Source organism: Neovison vison, chromosome X, assembly GCF_020171115.1.
Source record: "Neovison vison isolate M4711 chromosome X, ASM_NN_V1, whole genome shotgun sequence".
Lineage (NCBI taxonomy): Eukaryota > Metazoa > Chordata > Mammalia > Carnivora > Mustelidae > Neogale > Neogale vison.
In genome coordinates this window covers 95632543-95649862 of record NC_058105.1, presented here as the reverse complement: position 1 = coordinate 95649862, position 17320 = coordinate 95632543, and the positions used below count along the sequence as shown (strand labels likewise).

The 17320-nt window shown below is 42.8% G+C and overlaps 1 protein-coding gene across 4 annotated transcripts in view; it reads left to right on the top strand.

Annotated features, from left to right (window-relative positions):
• The window catches only part of USP9X (ubiquitin specific peptidase 9 X-linked), a 163366-nt gene that overhangs the window by 15366 nt on the left and 130680 nt on the right, over window positions 1–17320 (top strand). For 2 of the 4 annotated variants that reach the window (XM_044234799.1, XM_044234796.1), the window contains exon 1: window positions 9701–10363. The exons of 1 other annotated variant lie outside the window; for it this stretch is intronic. The gene's annotated coding sequence lies outside the window, so the exon portion shown is untranslated. Of the gene's footprint in view, window positions 1–9700; window positions 10364–12295; window positions 12355–17320 lie in introns of those variants that run through there. One more of the 4 variants, XM_044234798.1, reaches the window with a different exon arrangement.

The following is a 17320-nucleotide window of genomic DNA, read 5'->3' as shown; positions in this document are numbered from 1 at the left end:
CATTTGCAAGATAAGAGCTTAAGTGACAAAATGCAAGGTACAGAAAATAAATAGCATGAATGAATGTTCTCTGAAGTGATTAAATGTTTGTTTTTTAAAAAGGATATGTATCTATATATCTAGTATTCTTCAAAATAAGTAAAGGAGATACAGTTTTTAAAGATTAGTGGGAAATAGACCAAAATTACAACAATCACATTTTAGCATTATAAGGGTGGTTTTGTTTCTCAATTTTCCAAACTTTCTAAATTCGTTTACATTATTTCTCTAATTTTTTCAAAGATTTTTATTTATTTATTTGACAGAAAGAGATCAGAAGTAGGCAGAGAGTTAGGCAGAGAGAGAGGGGGAAAGCAGGCTCCCAGCTGAGCAGAGAGCCTGATGCGGGGCTTGATCTCAGAACCCCGAGATCATGACCTGAGCAAAGGCAGAGGCTTAATCCACTGAGCCACCCAGGTGCCCCTATTTCTCTAATTTTTTAAAGGAGTATTCATATGAAAAAAAATCTGGAGGTTAATACACCAAAATGATACTGGTCATTGGTTTTAGTAATGGACGTAAGGAAAATTTTTCCCATTTGCCAGACATTTTGTAATGTTATATCACATATACGATAATGTTTTTTGTTTGTGACACACATGCAGATTTTATTTTGTTTAAGCATCTGGTGTCCATGTTAGGCTTGAAACAGGCTGATTACACCACCTGTTACATTAGCATTCCTAGCACACATTGAAAAGCTATTATAAATCACTATTTTGATATGTAGTCCCATGTTTGTTGAAGGACTTGATAAAGCAGAAAAGAGTGGCTGATTTGGAAACAGTATAGTTTTTCTCCAAGTTCTTGAGCAAACCGAGTGAACAATGCAGCCACAAACAGCACATTCTGTAAACCTCTACTTGACTCTGCAAACCCCAAAACAGAGCAGGAACAGTGATGTCCTCTGCATTACCTAGATCAATCCAAGAAGAAGCAAGAAGTCCTGAAATGAGCCCAAAAATAAAAAGAAGGGAGAAATTGATGCAATATAGTTGACAAATCATTTACATTTTTATTTTTTAAAAAAAGTAAATTTTACCTAAAAAATTAAAGGAGGCAAAATGCATACCTAAGAGCCAAGAAAGAATAGCTGTTTCTAGCAGACAAAAATGTAATACTTAGAAGACAAATAAAAATGAAAACAAAAACTGGAAACCTGGGCGCCTGGGTGGCTCAGTGGTTTAAACCTCTGCCTTCAGCTCAGGTCATGATCTCAGGGTCCTGGGATGGAGCCCCACATCGGGCTCTCTGCTCAGCAGGGAGCCTGCTTCCCCCTCTCTCTCTGCCTGCCTCTCTGCCTACTTGTAATCTCTCTCTATCAAATAAATAAATAAAAATCTTTAAAAAAACAAAACAAAACTGGAAACCTTACCAAATTTGGTTGAAAGAAACCTCTTTGTGTTTGTGAAGAGTTTGAATTGCAGAATATATTTAGAGAAATAACAGTTTATTGTATCTTACATGTATAAAGTAATTATATGTATAGATTAATTATATATGTATAGAACATATACGGGGGCACCTGGGTGGCTCAGTCGGTTGAAGATCCCACTTGAGATTTCTGCTCAGGTCATGAATCATGGGGTGGAGCCCTGTATTGGGCTCCCTGCTCAGTAAATGACCAAGCCTACGTTTCTCCTGTCTTTGGTCTTCGTCCAAGGTTCTTGGCTTATAGCTAGCTCCCCAAATCCTTGAAATTTCCTGAGCAGTAGAGCAGTGGGAACATCTTTTGTCATAATATTTGGACTTTTGTCCACAGTTCCTGAAACTTTATGACTTCAGAGCCATAAAGTGGAATGGGTGTCTTCTTATGCATAACAAGCTCCTTTTCTGCCACCACTGGGTATATGTTAATGAGGTGACTTCTGGAGAGCACCTAAGGATGGGGGCTGGTTGCCAGGAGAACCAACTACATGATTGGAGGGTTAGAACTTTTTCAGTTACTCCCACCCCTCTAAATCTCCAGGGAGTAGAGATGGACTTGAAATTGAACAGATCACCAGTGGTCATTGATTAAGTTAATCAATACAATCTGTACAATGAAGGCTCCATAAAAACCCTAAAAGGAGAGTCTTTAGAGAGCTCCCAGGCTGGTGAACAAATGCAGATATGGGAGGATGGTACACTTAGATACGGTGTGGACTCTCCATGCCTCTTACCTGTACCGGTCCCTATGCATCTCTTCATCTAGCTGTTCTTGAGTTTTTTGTCCTTTTATAATGAGTCAGTAATCTAGTAAGTAAAATATTTCTCTGAGTTCTGTGACTTGCTCTAGCAAATTAATGGAACCCACTGCCGGTGTCATGGGAACCTTTGATTTAGAGCCATTTGGACAGAAGCACCAGTGACATCCTGGATTTGTAGTTGACATCTAAAGTGGGGTGAGGGGGGACAGTCTTGTAGAACTGAGCCCTTAATCTATAACCCAAGGTTGGGGAGGGGGTCATTGGACCCTTCAGTCTATAGCTGGTTTGTCAGAAGCACAGGTAACAACCTGGAATTGTGATTGCCATCTGAAGCGAAGGGCAGTTTTGGTAGGACTGGTCCCTTAACCTGTAGAATGTGATGCTATCTCTGGGTGGGTCATGTCGGAATTGAATTGTAGGATACCCAGCTTGTGTCAAAGAATCATTAATTGGTGATGTGGGGGGAAACCACCTCCCTCCCACAAACATGTTGAAATTGGTGATCAAAACCTTGGACTGAATAGTGATTACTTTTTTTCTGGCATAAGCAGTAAATAGTTCCACATTAGAGTGGACTTTGAAGAAACTCTAACAAAAGGAAAAATTTGTTGAAATTTTGCGTTATTACAAAATTTCCAGGCTGACCAAGAAAAAATAGGTAGAGTGTGCTAAGGCAGAAAGCAGGATGGAGCTGTGGTTTTTACCAGGCTGCAACCATGTGGACAGAATGTAGTAAGACTTTGACTTGGTGTTTGAATTACCAAATGGTTGGTCTGGGTGACTGCAGTGCAATTTTTTTTTTAAGATTTTATTTGCTTATTTATTTGTCAGAGAGAGAGAGGAAGAGAAAGCACAAGCAGGCAGAGTGGCAGGCAGAGGCAGAGAGAGAAGCAGACTCCCCGCCGAGCAAGGAGCCTGATGCGGGACTCCAGGACCCTGAGATCATGACCTGAGCTGAAGGTAGCAGCTTAACCCACTGAGCCACCCAGGCTTCCCTACAGTGCAGTTTTGATTATAAAAATGGTTGGGGGCGCCTGGGTTGCTCATTTGGTTGGGCGGCTGCCTTCGGCTCAGGTCACGATCCTGGAGTTCAGGGATCAAGTCCCACATCAGGCTCCCAGCTCCATGGGGAGTCTGCTTCTCCCTCTGACCTCTTCCCCTCTCATGCTCTCTCTCACTCTCTCTCAAATAAATAAATAAAATATTTAAAATAAAAATAAAAATAAAAATGGTTGAAGGGGTGCCTGGGTGGCTCAGTGGGTTGAGCCTCTGCTTTCGGCTCAGGTCATGATCTCAGGGTCCTGGGATGGAGCCCCACATCAGACTGTCTGCTGAGCAGGGAGTCTGCTTCCCCCTCTCTCTCTGCCTGTCTCTCTGCCTACTTGTGATCTCTCTTTCTGTTAAGTAGATAAATAAAATTTTTTTTAAAAAAATGGTTGAGATAATCTGGTGGACTTTGCAGGTTCACATTTTAAATCATGAGGCTTATATTTTAGCTAGATAAGACCTGGAACATTTGGACTCCTTGGGACAGACACACAGAGCTGAGCTATACCACTCTTAAGGAGCTCTGAGTTCAAGAGAACTAGCAGTGGGCCATGAGTGAGGCATAATCAGCAGCCCTAGTTCATGCTGAGGTTACTTGCTTATGCCATAAACATAACAGGATGATCCAGGCTTCTAAGGAGGCATAGTTGTCATTCTCCAACTGAGAAAGTGAGTATTTCTTAAACCTAGATGACATAAGTCAGACTAGTAGTAAAAATAAAAGGATCAGATTATTTTGTCCCATGGTAGTTTATATAAAAATACATAAAACACAATCCTTCGAATTTTAAATAAAACCTGGGAGATTCTAAAACCCTAGAATAAAAGCAGTGAGACATCCCCTGGCGTCTGCATACAGGTCCTTGCATGGAATAGGTAAGTTTCAGAGAGATTCTCCCACAGCAGGACAGACTACTTTTCTTTTTTTTTTTTTAAGATGTATTTACCCATTTATTTTTTGGAGAGAGAGAGAGAGCATGGGTTTTCATGAGTTGGGGAAAGGGCAGAGTAAGAGCGAGAATCTTAAGCAGACTCCCACTGAGTGGAACACGGGGCTGGATTTCGCATTGCTGTGATCACGACCTGCCGGAAAACAAGTTGGTCTCTTAAACAACTAAGCCACCTAGGCGACCCTTACCACATTTTTATATGAAAGATAGTAAGTCACTGGGGACTTTCCCTCATTCCATTCAAATCACAAAGCCTTCTCTAGGAGACAGATAACCAATTTTATATTAGCTTAGCCATTAATCCCGAAGACCTTTTAACAAGTATGAAATAGTCAATCCCTTGTCTCTAGAATTGGGGAATGTGTGGCCCTGAAAGTATTAACTAATTATCAGTTTATCCAAGAAGTTTTCTGTTCCTTTTTTGTTCTAATTGAAGTACAGTTGGTATACAGTGTTCTTTTAGTTTCGGGTGTACAACACAGTGATTAGACAACTCTATAGATGTGCTGTGCTCACTACAAGTGTAGCTATAATCCGTCACCATACAACACAATACCGTTGACTGTATTCCCTATGCTGTGCCTTTCGTCCCGTACTTTCTACTTTTTCCTTCCATAACTGGAAGCCTATACCTCTCACTCCCTTTCACCGTTTTTCCCCCACCCTCAACCCCCTCCCCTCTGGCAACCACCAGTTTGTTCTCCATATTTTTGGGTCTGTTTCTGCTTTGTTTTGGTTTTTAGGTAACACATATAAGTGAAATCCTATGGCATTTGTCTTTCTCTGACTTCTTTGCTTTGTGTCTGTTCCTTAAGATAAGTGTCCTAGTAAACAATGAGTATACTTATTAAGCACTTCTGGTTGGGCAAATAAGAGTGCAGTGGGAAATTTTATGAGGAAATGTAATATGATAAGGCTTTGCTCTACCAAGATAGAACCAGGAAGTAAAACATTACAGTTTTAAAGCTAAAGGAGGACGGGCGTTAGAAACGAGAAACCAAGGGGTGCATGGGTAGCTCAGTCAGTTAAGGGTTGGACTCTTAATGTTTGCTCAGGTCTTGACCTCAGGGTCTTGAGATTGAACCCCACCTGGGGCTCCTCGCTCTGTAGGGACTCTGCTTGGGATTTTCTCTCCCTCTTCCTTAGACCCTCCCCCTGCCCTTTTGCATGCGCAGTTCTCTCTCAAATAAATAAATATTTTTTAAAAAGAGTAAGAAACCAAAACAAAGGAAGTGAGAAGGAAGGCCTGGAGGATATGGACTTTAAGGAGCTTGCACTATGGCATTGAACCTATTCTTTCAACTTAAAACTATTTAGTGCCTAGGACATTAACTGAGTGGAAGGTGTCAAAAGTGGGCTGTCCTGTAGGCCACACCCACCTTGGGAGCCACAGTGCTCAACGGTAGCTTCACAGAGCATAGGAAAGAGTGAGTTGCTGGTGAGTTTGACCTGATAGATGAATTTCCCTCTAGAACTGCTGGTGGGAGTGTCATTTATAGGCTAAAACATATGAAAGTGAATTTTTTCCCACTCTTTAAAGCTTTATGGTAGAATATATATATAATCTAAAAGTAATCATTTTAACCATTCTTAAGGGTACTGGTTATTGTCTTTGAGCGCATTTCACAGTGTCGTGCAGCCATCACTTCCAGAACTAAATTTTCATCATCCCCAACAGAAACACTTTACCTTACCCTGTAAATAATGACTCCCCATTCCCTCCTCCCCCAGCCTCTGGTAACCTCTTTTCTGCTGGCTGTCCATGAATTTGTTTGTTTGAGATACGTTATGAAGTGGAATTATACAATATGTGACCTTTTGTGTCTGGCTTCTTTCATTTAGCATAATGTTTCAGGGTCCATTCACGTTATAGCCTGTGTTGGAATTTCATTCCTTTTGAAGTCTGAATAATATTCCATTGTGCACTACATCTCGTTTTTCCACTCATCTGTTAGTGAACATTTCAGCTGTTTCCACATGATGGCTGTTGTGAATAGTGCTGCCATGAACAAGGATGAACAAGTATCTGAGTCCCTGCTTTCAATTCTCGTTCTATATTGGGTCTATAGTTAGGAGTGGAATTGCTGGTCCATAGGGTGATTTTATGTTTAGGTTGTGGGGAACTGCCAAGCTTTTCTATAGCAGCTGCCTCATTTTACATTCCCACTAGCAGAACACAAGTGTTCCAATTTCTCCATTTCCTTGCCAGCACTTTCTATTTTCCCTTTTCTTTTTTTTAATTATAGCCATTCTAATGGGTGTGAAGTGGTATCTCATTGTGGTTTTGATTTGCATTTCCCTCAAGACTGGTGATGTTGAGCATGTTTCCATGTGCTTATTGCAAAAAGAGCCTGCTGGGATTTTGATAGGGATTGGGTTCATTATGAAGATCAACTTGGGGGATGTGCTGCTATTTTAACAAAACTAAATCTTCTAATCCTTGAACATGAGCTGTTTTTCAATTTATTTTGGTCATCTTTAATTTCTTCTAATGTTGTTTTGTAGTTTTCTTTTTCTTTCTTTTTTTTTTTTTTTTTAATTTGACAGACAGAGATCACAAGTAGGTAGAGACACAGGCAGAGAGAGAGGAGGAAGCAGGCTCTCTGAAGAGCAGAGAGCCCGACGCGGGGCTCGATCCCAGGACCCTTGGATCAGGACCTGGGACGAAGGCAGAGGCTTTAACCCACTGAGCCACCCAGGCGCCCCTGTTTTGTAGTTTTCATTGTACAAATCTTGGATTTCTTTTGTTAAGTTCTTTTGTTAAATTCATTCACTACAGTTTTATGCTTTTTGATGTCATGATGTAATAGAATTGTTTTCTTAACTTCATTTTCAGATTGTTTATTGCTAGTATATAAAAATACATGGGGGGCACCTGGGTGGCTCAGTTGGTTAAGCCTCTGCCTTCTACTTAGGTCATAGTCTCAGGATCCTGGGATTGATCCCCACATCGGGCTCTCGCCTCAGCAGGGAGCCTGCTTCTGTCTGCCTCTCTGCCTACTTGTGATCTCTCTTTCTCTGTCAAATAAATAAATAAATAAAAATATAATCTTTTTTATTATTGATCTTAAATCCTGCAAACTTTGCCAAACTCATTTATTAGCTATAATAGTGTTCTATAGTAGATTTCCCAGGAGTTTATATATATAAGATCATGTCATCTGCAAATAGAGGATAGAAGTGATTTAATTGTTTTCTTACCTGTGTGCCTTTTCTTTTTCTTGCTGTGGTTTGAACCACAAGTGCAATGTTGAACAGAATTGGTGAGGGTAGACATCCTTATTTTTTTTCTTTAAATATTCTTTATTCATTTATTTGACAGAGAAAGAAATCACAAGTAGGCAGATGTAGGCAGAGAGGCAGGCAGAGAGAGAGGGAGAAGCAGGGATGTGGGGCTCCATCCCAGGACCCCGGGACCAGGACCTGAGCCGAAGGCAGAGGCTCAACCTACTGAGCCACCCTGGTGCTCCAACATCCTTATTAAAGGTGCACTTTCAATAGGGTTAAAAGACCGGTTGTTCAACACTTTCCAATCCTGTCCTTTCCAATCCATGGGCAAATCACTGATCCTTTCTGTTTATCTAAAATTAGTGATAGCAATATAAGTTTTGGCTACCTCACAGGGTTCTGAGGATTAAGTAAAATCATGCGGTTAATAAACCTACAGTGTACACAGATGGTAGTGTCTGTTATTTAGGGGCTCATAAGCTAATGGAGAAGAAAAGCCATTCATGGAAATACTTAAACAAGGTAAAATGTGCTATGAATTATTCGGGCTATGAATTTTTTTCTTGGATACCTTGTTAGATAATTTGGGGCAAAAACATGAGTTTAGTAACACATAGAGAAATGATTTTAAAATTTAAGATACTAGTAATGTACTGTCATGCCCAATTAGTTTGGATTCCATTTTAACAACTCTGTTATAGATTAACATAGCATAACTAAATCTAACTCTCTTCCATACAAAATATAACAATCTTATTTTATAAGGGTCTGCTACAATTTTGCATTTAGTGTCCAAAAGCACTTTTTTTTTAAGTCAGAAGGAAATGTGGTAGATTAGGAACCGCATTTCTTTTCTCATTTGGTCTCAGAGGTAGACTATATAGAATTGATCGAAGCACACCATTTTATTTGAAATTAGCCTGATAACCTTTACTTTGGAATATAAACATGTAGAAAATAGGCCATGACATACATGGTGCATGTAGTGGGTTCTTAAGGCCTTTGTCGATTCTAACACTTTTTTTAAAAAATTGTGTTATGTTAGTTGTATTGATTTGGCAAAAGAACCTAATATTGCTGTTCAGTACTGTTTTGTCGCTGTGCCTTCCATGGCACTTTATAGTACTTTCTTTGCTGTTCTAAGGGCTCCTGTGCTCAAAGGGTGGTCGGTCACAGTAAGGTTGTGAGGAAGCCCAGGCGCTTACAGGTACTGAAGCTGCAGGATCAAGCGAATGAATTTCTCAGAGCACTTGCTTTATAGGGGAGGGGGGGGGAGGTTCCCCCAAACCTCCACGTAACCCCCCTCCCACCCCGCAGGAGATAGCCACACCTTCCCTCTATCGGCAAGGAGCAGGTGGCCAGGCCCTGGAGACCTGGCACTGCTGCCACCCCCAAGGTACCCGCCCAACGGGCCTGGCTGGCTCACGGGCCAAGTGACGCGGGTCAGCTCTGCCCCCGGGACCCCCACGCACCGCGGGTGAGACCGCCCAGCGCGTGGTCTCAAGATCTTGTCTTTCCGCTACCCCTCCCCCCACAATCCCGGAAAAGGGGGGGAGATTGGTGACGTCATCATCCGGGCACTCGCCGCCGGGGCCACGGTTCACAATGGAACAAAAACAAGCGGCCCAAGTCAAACTCTGAGCGACGCAGCTGCGGTTTGCGCGATTAACCCTTTCCTGGCCACACACTGCCAGATCTCCCAGCTCCTTCTCCGCCGTGGTATGCCAGATCCTTCCGGATCTCCCTTCCCCCACTTTTCCTTGTCCTCGTGTCACCTCTGTTCTCACATCGCTCCTGATATGAGGGGTTTGGAACGTAGCGCGATCCCCGAGGGGCCGACGGAAAGACACCGTACTGCGTGAACAATCTGTACCGCATTGTGTTCCCCTCCCCCACTCCAGTTCTCCGGGTTCCAAGCGCCTCGCGCCTGGCCCGGCTTCCCTGGTAGCACGCGCAACTCTCCCTGGCTCGACGGCCGGGGGTGTCGGAGAAGGGAGCAGAAGGAGCAGCTGAGCGAGAGGGGGGGGTAGGGGGGAGGAGGAGACGAAGGAGGAGGGGCAGGGGGCGGGCCTTGTGAGGGGCGGGGCTAGATGGGGGCGGGGGATCCTCACGGCTTTGGGCGGCGCTGGGGTTAGTGGGAGTCTGCGCCGCCGCCAGTGCTGCTGCCGCCGCCGCTACCGCCGCCGCCAGTGGCCGGGCGTTTTTTTTTTTTCTTTTCTTTTTTTTTTTTCTTTTTTTTTTTTTTTGGTTTGCCGGATCCGCCATATTGGCGAGGACGGGCGTCCGCGGCTGCGGAAGCTAGTCTCCGCGGTTGTCGGAGCCGCAACCTCACAGCACCCGGCCCGTCCGGGCCTCTGCCGCGCGGAGCCCCTCCCCGCGTTGCTCAGCTCTCAGGCCTCGCGGGAGCCCGCCGCTGCCGCCTCTCTCCCGGGAGGCGGCCGCCTCAGCCCTCGGTGCTCCGGTCGGCGCCGGGAGCGAGGAGCGAGCCGCAGCAAAGCGACCAGGCCCGGAGTGGGGACAGAGGCGGCGACCACGAGAAGGTGAAGCCGCCACTGCAGGAGGAGGAGCGGGAAGAGGTGACGCAGGAGAAACGCACCGCCCGGAGCCCGTCTGAGCTCAGTTAGAGCCCCGGCCCGAGGGGAGAAGAGGGAAGAGGCCGCCGCCGCTGGCTGAGGAGGAGGAGGCGGCCGCGGCCACCGTTGCTGCAGGGCGGGCGCGGCGAGCAGCGAATTCCGGCGCCCCCGTGCAGCTTCCTGGTCTTGACGCCCGCAGCCTCTCGACACACTTTGTCGCCAGTCACCCCCGGGCTTGGGATGCACCCAGGGTCGGCCTTGTCCTGGGACTGAGTCTTGCAGCTGCCAGCTGCTTCCGCGTGCCCTGCTTCTGAGGAGAAAACGCCCGGGTCGTGCGGTGAGTAGCCGGGCCGCGCCGGGACAAGGCGCTTCTCCGGGGCCAACAGCTGGATCTGAGGGGAGGACGGCGAGGGGGGTGTGCGAGCCCACGGTTCCTCTCTCGGCGGGCCGCTGACTGGGCCGGGGACTCCCCGGCCCCCCCTCCCCACCCCACCCCCGCCTCGGGGTGGGCGAGCGCGCGCGGCGCGGGTAGGGGCGCGGGACTCCGCTCGGTGCCGAGCCGGCGTCCCGGGAGCGTGGCTGTGTGTTTTGGACTGTAAGGGAAAATGGCTGACGGCTTCGTCCCTCCCCCTCCTCCCCCTTCCAGTCCTGTCTGGGGCCGAGTAGGAGGATGGAGTCTCGCCGCCCGGCGTGCAGCCCCCGCATCGGCGCCCGGGGGCCGGGTCGGCGGCGGGGGCTAGTCGCCCCCGGCCCTCGGCCTTGAAACGGGGCTCTCGGCAGACTCGAGGCCGCTCTCCTCCCCAGTTTAGTTCCACTTGACACCAAACGCCATTACTGAGGTGGAGTGATTTGGAGCAGCACAGCTAGGCCTCCGCTCGGCTACGCCTGGCTATCAGGCCCGACGACTTGTCCGCTTTCCCCCCACCCTCCCGCGATAACCGTCAGCTTCTTCTCGGCCCTCTGGACCGAGAGCCTAAGCCGGGTTATCGGTCCCCTACACCTCCGTCGTCCCCTTTCATTTGCTGAGGGCCAAAGCCGCGAAAGCTGTTTTGATGCAGAAATCGCCTCCCACCTAGCTTGGACCCACCACCTTTCTATTTTTAACTGTTTATCTGCAAAAATATTAGCCTCTGCGAGCTTGGTGATAATGAGCCCTCTAGGTTCCTGTGGTACGAGGCTTCGGGTTCCAGAAATTGTTTATTTTTCATTCATTGTGAAATACTGAGAGTTACGGAGCAGGTGTATACGTAATCTTGGTAGGGACTTCTGTGGGGACTAGAACTTATATGGGAATTTAAGATTTCCAATGGAACCTGCTTAAACTATGCATATTTTTTGAAAGTTACATGGTTATAACCTTAATTGGATTTTCCACCGTGCAGTTTACAGGTGTGTGTAATTTCTTCGGATTGTCTTAGAATTGAACTGAGCGAGTTGTGGTTTTAAGTATTCGTGCCATATTTGGGGTGAGGGAAATCCTTGTAGCTGTCTTTTACCTGGAAACTCAGGAGCCTCCTAAATCTACATAACGTTTGTATACCTTCACTTCTGAGGAAGAATCTGGGCTGTATTTATTGATTAGGAAACTTTTCCGCAGGTACTTAACCCTCTCTTGGAGCTCATTATCTACTCTGAGTGATTATATAGTAAGGACTCGTTGGCTTTCTTAATCCGTACACTTGAATTTAAAAATAGAGGCTGCAAACTCTCCTTTAGATCTCCCTGGTCTACTGATTCAGTGGGCTGCCATTTTGGTTTCAGTAAATGCCTCTCAAGTTCTTAAAGATTAAGCTTTATTGTTCCAGTGTCTGCGTGGAGGGAAAAATAGAAGTATTTGAAATTGGTGTTCCCAAAGGTGAACTCAAAAAATGTTTGTTATGTTTTGTTTTCTTTATTTTTAAAAACAAGACATTTGGAGTATACGGATATTTTCCCCCTACCCTTTTTCCTGTATTTTTTGTACGGACATTTAACTTGGAATTTTTAATGTGTTATTTTAATGTTCTCATGCCATTTCTTCCTTTTGTTTGCTGACCTTGATAGTTTCTGAGAGGAAGAATTTCTGGAGGGATTGAATAACGGCAAGAACAGTACATGTGAGAATCTAAATCCTTCAGAAAGTTCTTTGAAGGGCAGAGTTTACCTTTCACCAAATTATTGTAATCCCTTGTTGGTGTTCCATACTCCTCTTGTTTTATTGATGGAATGCTCAAGTAGGATTTACTCTGGATCTTTTTTTCTTCCAGGATCTTGAAATAAATATTCTGACATCTCAAGAAGATGAGGGATTTCGTCGATGTCTCTTCAAAGATAATTTTTTTTCAGATGGTATTAATAATGCTGTTTATAGCTTTTTAAAATGGATATTTGTCATGAATTTGTTAGTCAAGTTCTTGATTAGTTGGACACAAGCAAGCATTCTTTCAGTTTACTTTTATAAGGTTAACTTTAATGAAGTTTTTATATTTCTAGAATTTTTAATATTGGAACCAGTCTTTGTTTAAATTAGGTTAAGGAAGGTTGTTCAAAATATATGGGGGTGTGTGTTAAAGATCAGTCTTCTTGTAACTCTTTTGGGCACTTTGGGAAAGGATCTTATTCTGTGGTTCTTGAGCTAGTTGTGTTTGTTTTTTGGTGAGGTTGTTTTGTTTTGTCCTGTTTTGTTTGTTTTGCGTTTGAATTCTAAAATAATGTGATGGTTTCATAATAGCCTGCATTATATATCCCCTCTTGCTGGTACGTTTTCCGAATCTTGATACTTTTTTTTCCCCCCCTAAAAATTGAGAGGGGGGAGATTTTAGTTTCCCCCTCCTTTTTTGTTTTTGTTTTTTGAGTTTTATTTTTGAAAGCTGCCCTGTTTGTTGCTAAGTTCTTGTCTTAGTATAGGGTCCAACGTTAATGTTTGGGAAAGGGGTTAATGTGTTAACCCTCAAACCTGACTGCACTTTAGAATCACTTAAGGGAGTTTAGGTGGGGGGAGGAAAAATACTGGATCTCACTCTCTGATACTGATTAGGTCTGATAGGGGTCTTGGGCAAAGGTTTATGTTAAAACCATTGTGGATAATTTTCATGCAGTCAGAGTTGAATACCACTGTTAATGCTCTTAGCATGTTCTTATTGAACTTTCAAGCATTTAAATAAGAAGATGGATTTTTTTTTTCCCTCAACTGTTTTCAATTATCAGCATAAATAATGTCGTCTCCATCATAGAGGTGAGGGATTGAGGTCTGTCAACCAGTGGTGTTTCAGCTACGGTGCCACATTAAAGAAATGAGACTGATCACTATTTTTAAAAAACATTTGGAACTTTCATCTGTTTCCTGAACCAGATTAGCTTTAGATGAAAATTTTAATAAAAATATGACAATTATCTGCAACTTGGGAAATAAGTTAGTTAGCCAGGGAGGTGTTAAAAGCTTTGCAGCAAGTAGGTTCTTCCTCTTCCATATGTCTCCCAACATGTTCTGGTTGATAGTTTAGTTGGTGGGTGTGTTTATGACTAAAATAATGTTAGGCAACATAACGTTCCTAAAAGATGTAAAATCCAGGCATTTGTCTCCCAGTAATTTATTTAAGTCGTCTCATAAATGAACACTTAGTATCATGTGAGCTTCTATTATCTCAATTTGAAAATACTGAGTCTTATTTAGCTTGGTTTAAAATCAGTGTAATTTTTACAAAACGTTTTCAAAACTAGAGGTCTCCTTTTGTGTTTTCATAGTATCAGTTTAATGGAATAAAGGAAATAGCATTAAACGCCTTTATTTGGTGTTTATTTCTCTTAATTCTCTTGGTCCGTTGTGTTAAATTCTGTATTGAGGCTGGGGAGAAAGCCTGCTAATGCGGAATCTAGGAACTTTCTTAATGCAGCACAGGATCTCAAAGATCTTTCTTTTAATGCTCATTGTAATCTTATTTTCTATGGTATAAAGTATGAAAAGGAAAAGAAGACTTTATGGAACTTTTGATACTTATGTTTATTGGTGTTTGAATTAATCATTCAATTTTTACTGTTGAATGTAAATGTAAATATGACCAATGTAAATATACTTTTAAGGAATAAGAAGTGAAAAAGTACACTGTTAAGATACTTTCCTAAATTTGTTCTTCATACGTGCATGTTCTAGTCTTGTGGGCTTCGGTATGCATGTACACACTACACAAGTATTCTATAAGGGTTTTTAGTTCTATTTCCAGCTCCTGTCTAACAATGATTTTCTACCTCAGCTGTGTATCAGAATCACCTGTAGAGCTTTTCCAAAAATCCTCCCCCCCCCAAAAAAAGGGGTATTTTTCTAGGTCTTATGCTCTGGAAATTATGATTGAGTTATTTTGGGGTAGAAACTAGGCATTTAAAAAACTCAAAAAATATTTCTGATGTCCAGCTAGGGGGTTCTTTGCACTTCATTTGAGGAAAAGAGAAGAGCTGAGATCTTTGAGTTTTGTGTCTTATCATTAGGCAGTAATAGTCTCATTTGAGTTTAGTTTTGCCACTCACACTGTCAAAAATTCCAGGGGCACCTGGGTGGCTCAGTTGTTTAAGTGGCTGCTTTCCGCTCAGGTCATGATCCCAGAATCCTGGGATCCGTCCCCGCATCTGGCTCCCTGCTCAGTGGAGAGCCTGCTTCTCCCTTTCCCTCTGCCTGCTGCTCTGTCTACTTGCGCTTCTCTCTCTATCTCTGTCAAATAAATAAAAAAAAATTAAAAAAAAAATTCCAGACACAAGGTAGCAAAAAGTTTAGAAGCTAGATTAATAGTTGGGAGAGACCAGGATTCCAGAGTTTCATGTATACACACAGACACAAACACCCCCAAATTCATTATTTCTTACTGAGCACCTTCTTGGGAGTCAAGGCTCCAGCTCTAATACTAGCTTATTAATACCTGTTTTAAGACATTGGTTTGCTTTTAATCCATTCCGCAAATATTTATTGGGCATCTGCTATATGCCAGGTCCTTTTCTAGAGATTGCTATTATATAGAAGCTTATGTTGTATGAAGTGAAGAGCATTGGACTGGCTGATTGTTTAAAGTCTTTCTTAGCTCTGATTTTGTCATTCTTTATTGTGCCTCATAGATGGGGAGACTGAATTTTGTTATAAAAATATACCTAATTATGGTATAATCCAATGGAATTTTCCTTTTATCTTTCAGTTTCTTTTAAATAGAATTTCATTCTATCTCCATTCTTCTCCAGTGAGTACAAATGTCAAGTACAGTATGCGAATTCTTGCATATTGAGTTTAAGAATAGCTGTACTTGTAATGCTTTTAATTTTTGGCCAGGAATTACATACTGTGCTGTTCAACCCTTCCTCTTGCCATTCCTTTTTTTGTATTGGTGCTCTGTCAGTTACCTCTATGCTATTGGTGTTTTTTTGTTTGTTTGTTTCACTTACTATGTTTAGATGCTTTGGTTTTTGTCCTCCAAATTTTAGATTTGTGGCATTCATCTTATCAGACTCAAGATCCTGTCACTGATCATATCTCTAGTACCTAGGAAGTGCCTGGCACATAGGTATGCAGTAATTATTTGTTGGATGAATAGTCAATTCACCATATTACATTCTTTGTGAGTATGATTTCTCTATTTTTTTTCTTTTTTTCTAATTCTCTTTATTACTTGGAGTTACTTAATTGATCTGATAATTGTCTTTTTTATTCATTTTATTTATTTATTTTAGAAGATTTTGTCTATTTGAGTGAGAGAGAGCACGAGCAGGGAGGAGGGGGAGAGGGTGAGGGGGAAGCAGACTCCCCACTGAGCAGGGAGCCTTATGTGGGACTCCATCCCAGGACCCTAGGATCATGACCTGATCCGAAGGCAGAAGCTTGACTGACTGAGCCACCCAGGCGCCCTGATAGTTGTTTTATGATGAGCAGTCCTGGAGGGAGTCTTAGACCTCAAACTCCTCGTTTTTCAGATGAAGAGCATGGCTTTAAAAGCTGCTGAAGTAACTTGACTAAGGTAGTGTACATAGACTACGTTCTGCATGAAGCTCTTTCCATATTTAATAAGGCACGGTAACTCTTCTTTGATTTCTATTACCTTTGTAGTCACTGTCCTAAAATTCACACTTAAATTTCTCTCTGATGATGGTTAATGGGTAATAAGGTCAGCAGTTCTGTCCTTTACCTTCGTGTATTAACAGAGCATATAGAATAATAATACTCTTTATAATAACTGCCTGAATGGCAAAATCTGGAGGAATATCTGACTCCCAATACCTAGAACTGCATACAAAATTGATGTATCATCACGTTTGGGCTTCTTTCAGTTTATCTTTCTGTAACTGATCAATCATAGAAGTTTTGAACACTTCAGACCCATATTGATTGGCCAGCCATTATTAGAGGAATTGTTTTCCTTGGCATGAGTTTGAGCTGGTTGTCTTGGATCCCATCCTTGGTTGCAGAGCCTATGAAGTAGGAAGAGAAGAAAATTTAGATGGAAAGAAAAAAAAAAGGGAGTAGGAGAAGACAACTCCCTTTCCTCTCCTATTTATGCCAATTTCCTTCCTACCGACTTTGGTGTTTTTATTCTGAGTTTAGGTTGTTAGATCTCTCTTGTGGTCTTTTCTCTCATTTGGTTATTTCTAAGAACTGAGCACGTCTACTCAGACAGCAGAAAGAATGGAAATTACTACATGGCATTAGACCCATGTTGTGTCTAACAGAGTATTTTGCCCCTGATCAAGGTAGTGTATAAAGATTTGGTTGTTTTCCTTGATAATACCTCCCAATACAAATTAGGGATCAGCAGACTTCTCAGTAAAAAACCAGATCAGAAATGTTTTAGGTTTTGTGTGCTAAGAGGAGAAATTAAGATTATTGGGTCAATATTCTGTGGGTGAAATTCAAAATATGATGGTGCAATTATTTGTAATTTGGGTCTAATAAGAATAGAATGGGAGGGCTCATAAATAGTGGGTTTTTGTTTTGTTTTGTTTTGGGGCCTAATGGAGGATTTAAAGTTAGTGTTCCCTGTCATTAAATTGGTTGTAAATATTCCTGTGTGAAATGCATTCTCAGCTTGTGGGCTATATAAAAACAGGAGGTTGGATTTGGTCTGTGAACATAATTTTTTTTTTTTTTTAAGAATTTTATTTTTTTGACAGAGAGAGATCACAAGTAGGCAGAGAGGCAGGCAGAGAGAGAGGAGGAAGCAGGCTCCCCGCTGAGCAGAGAGCCTGATGTGGGGCTCGATCCCAGGACGCTGGGACCATGACCTGAGCCGAAGGCAGAGGCTTTAACCCACTGAGCCACCCAGGCGCCCCTGGTCTGTGAACATAA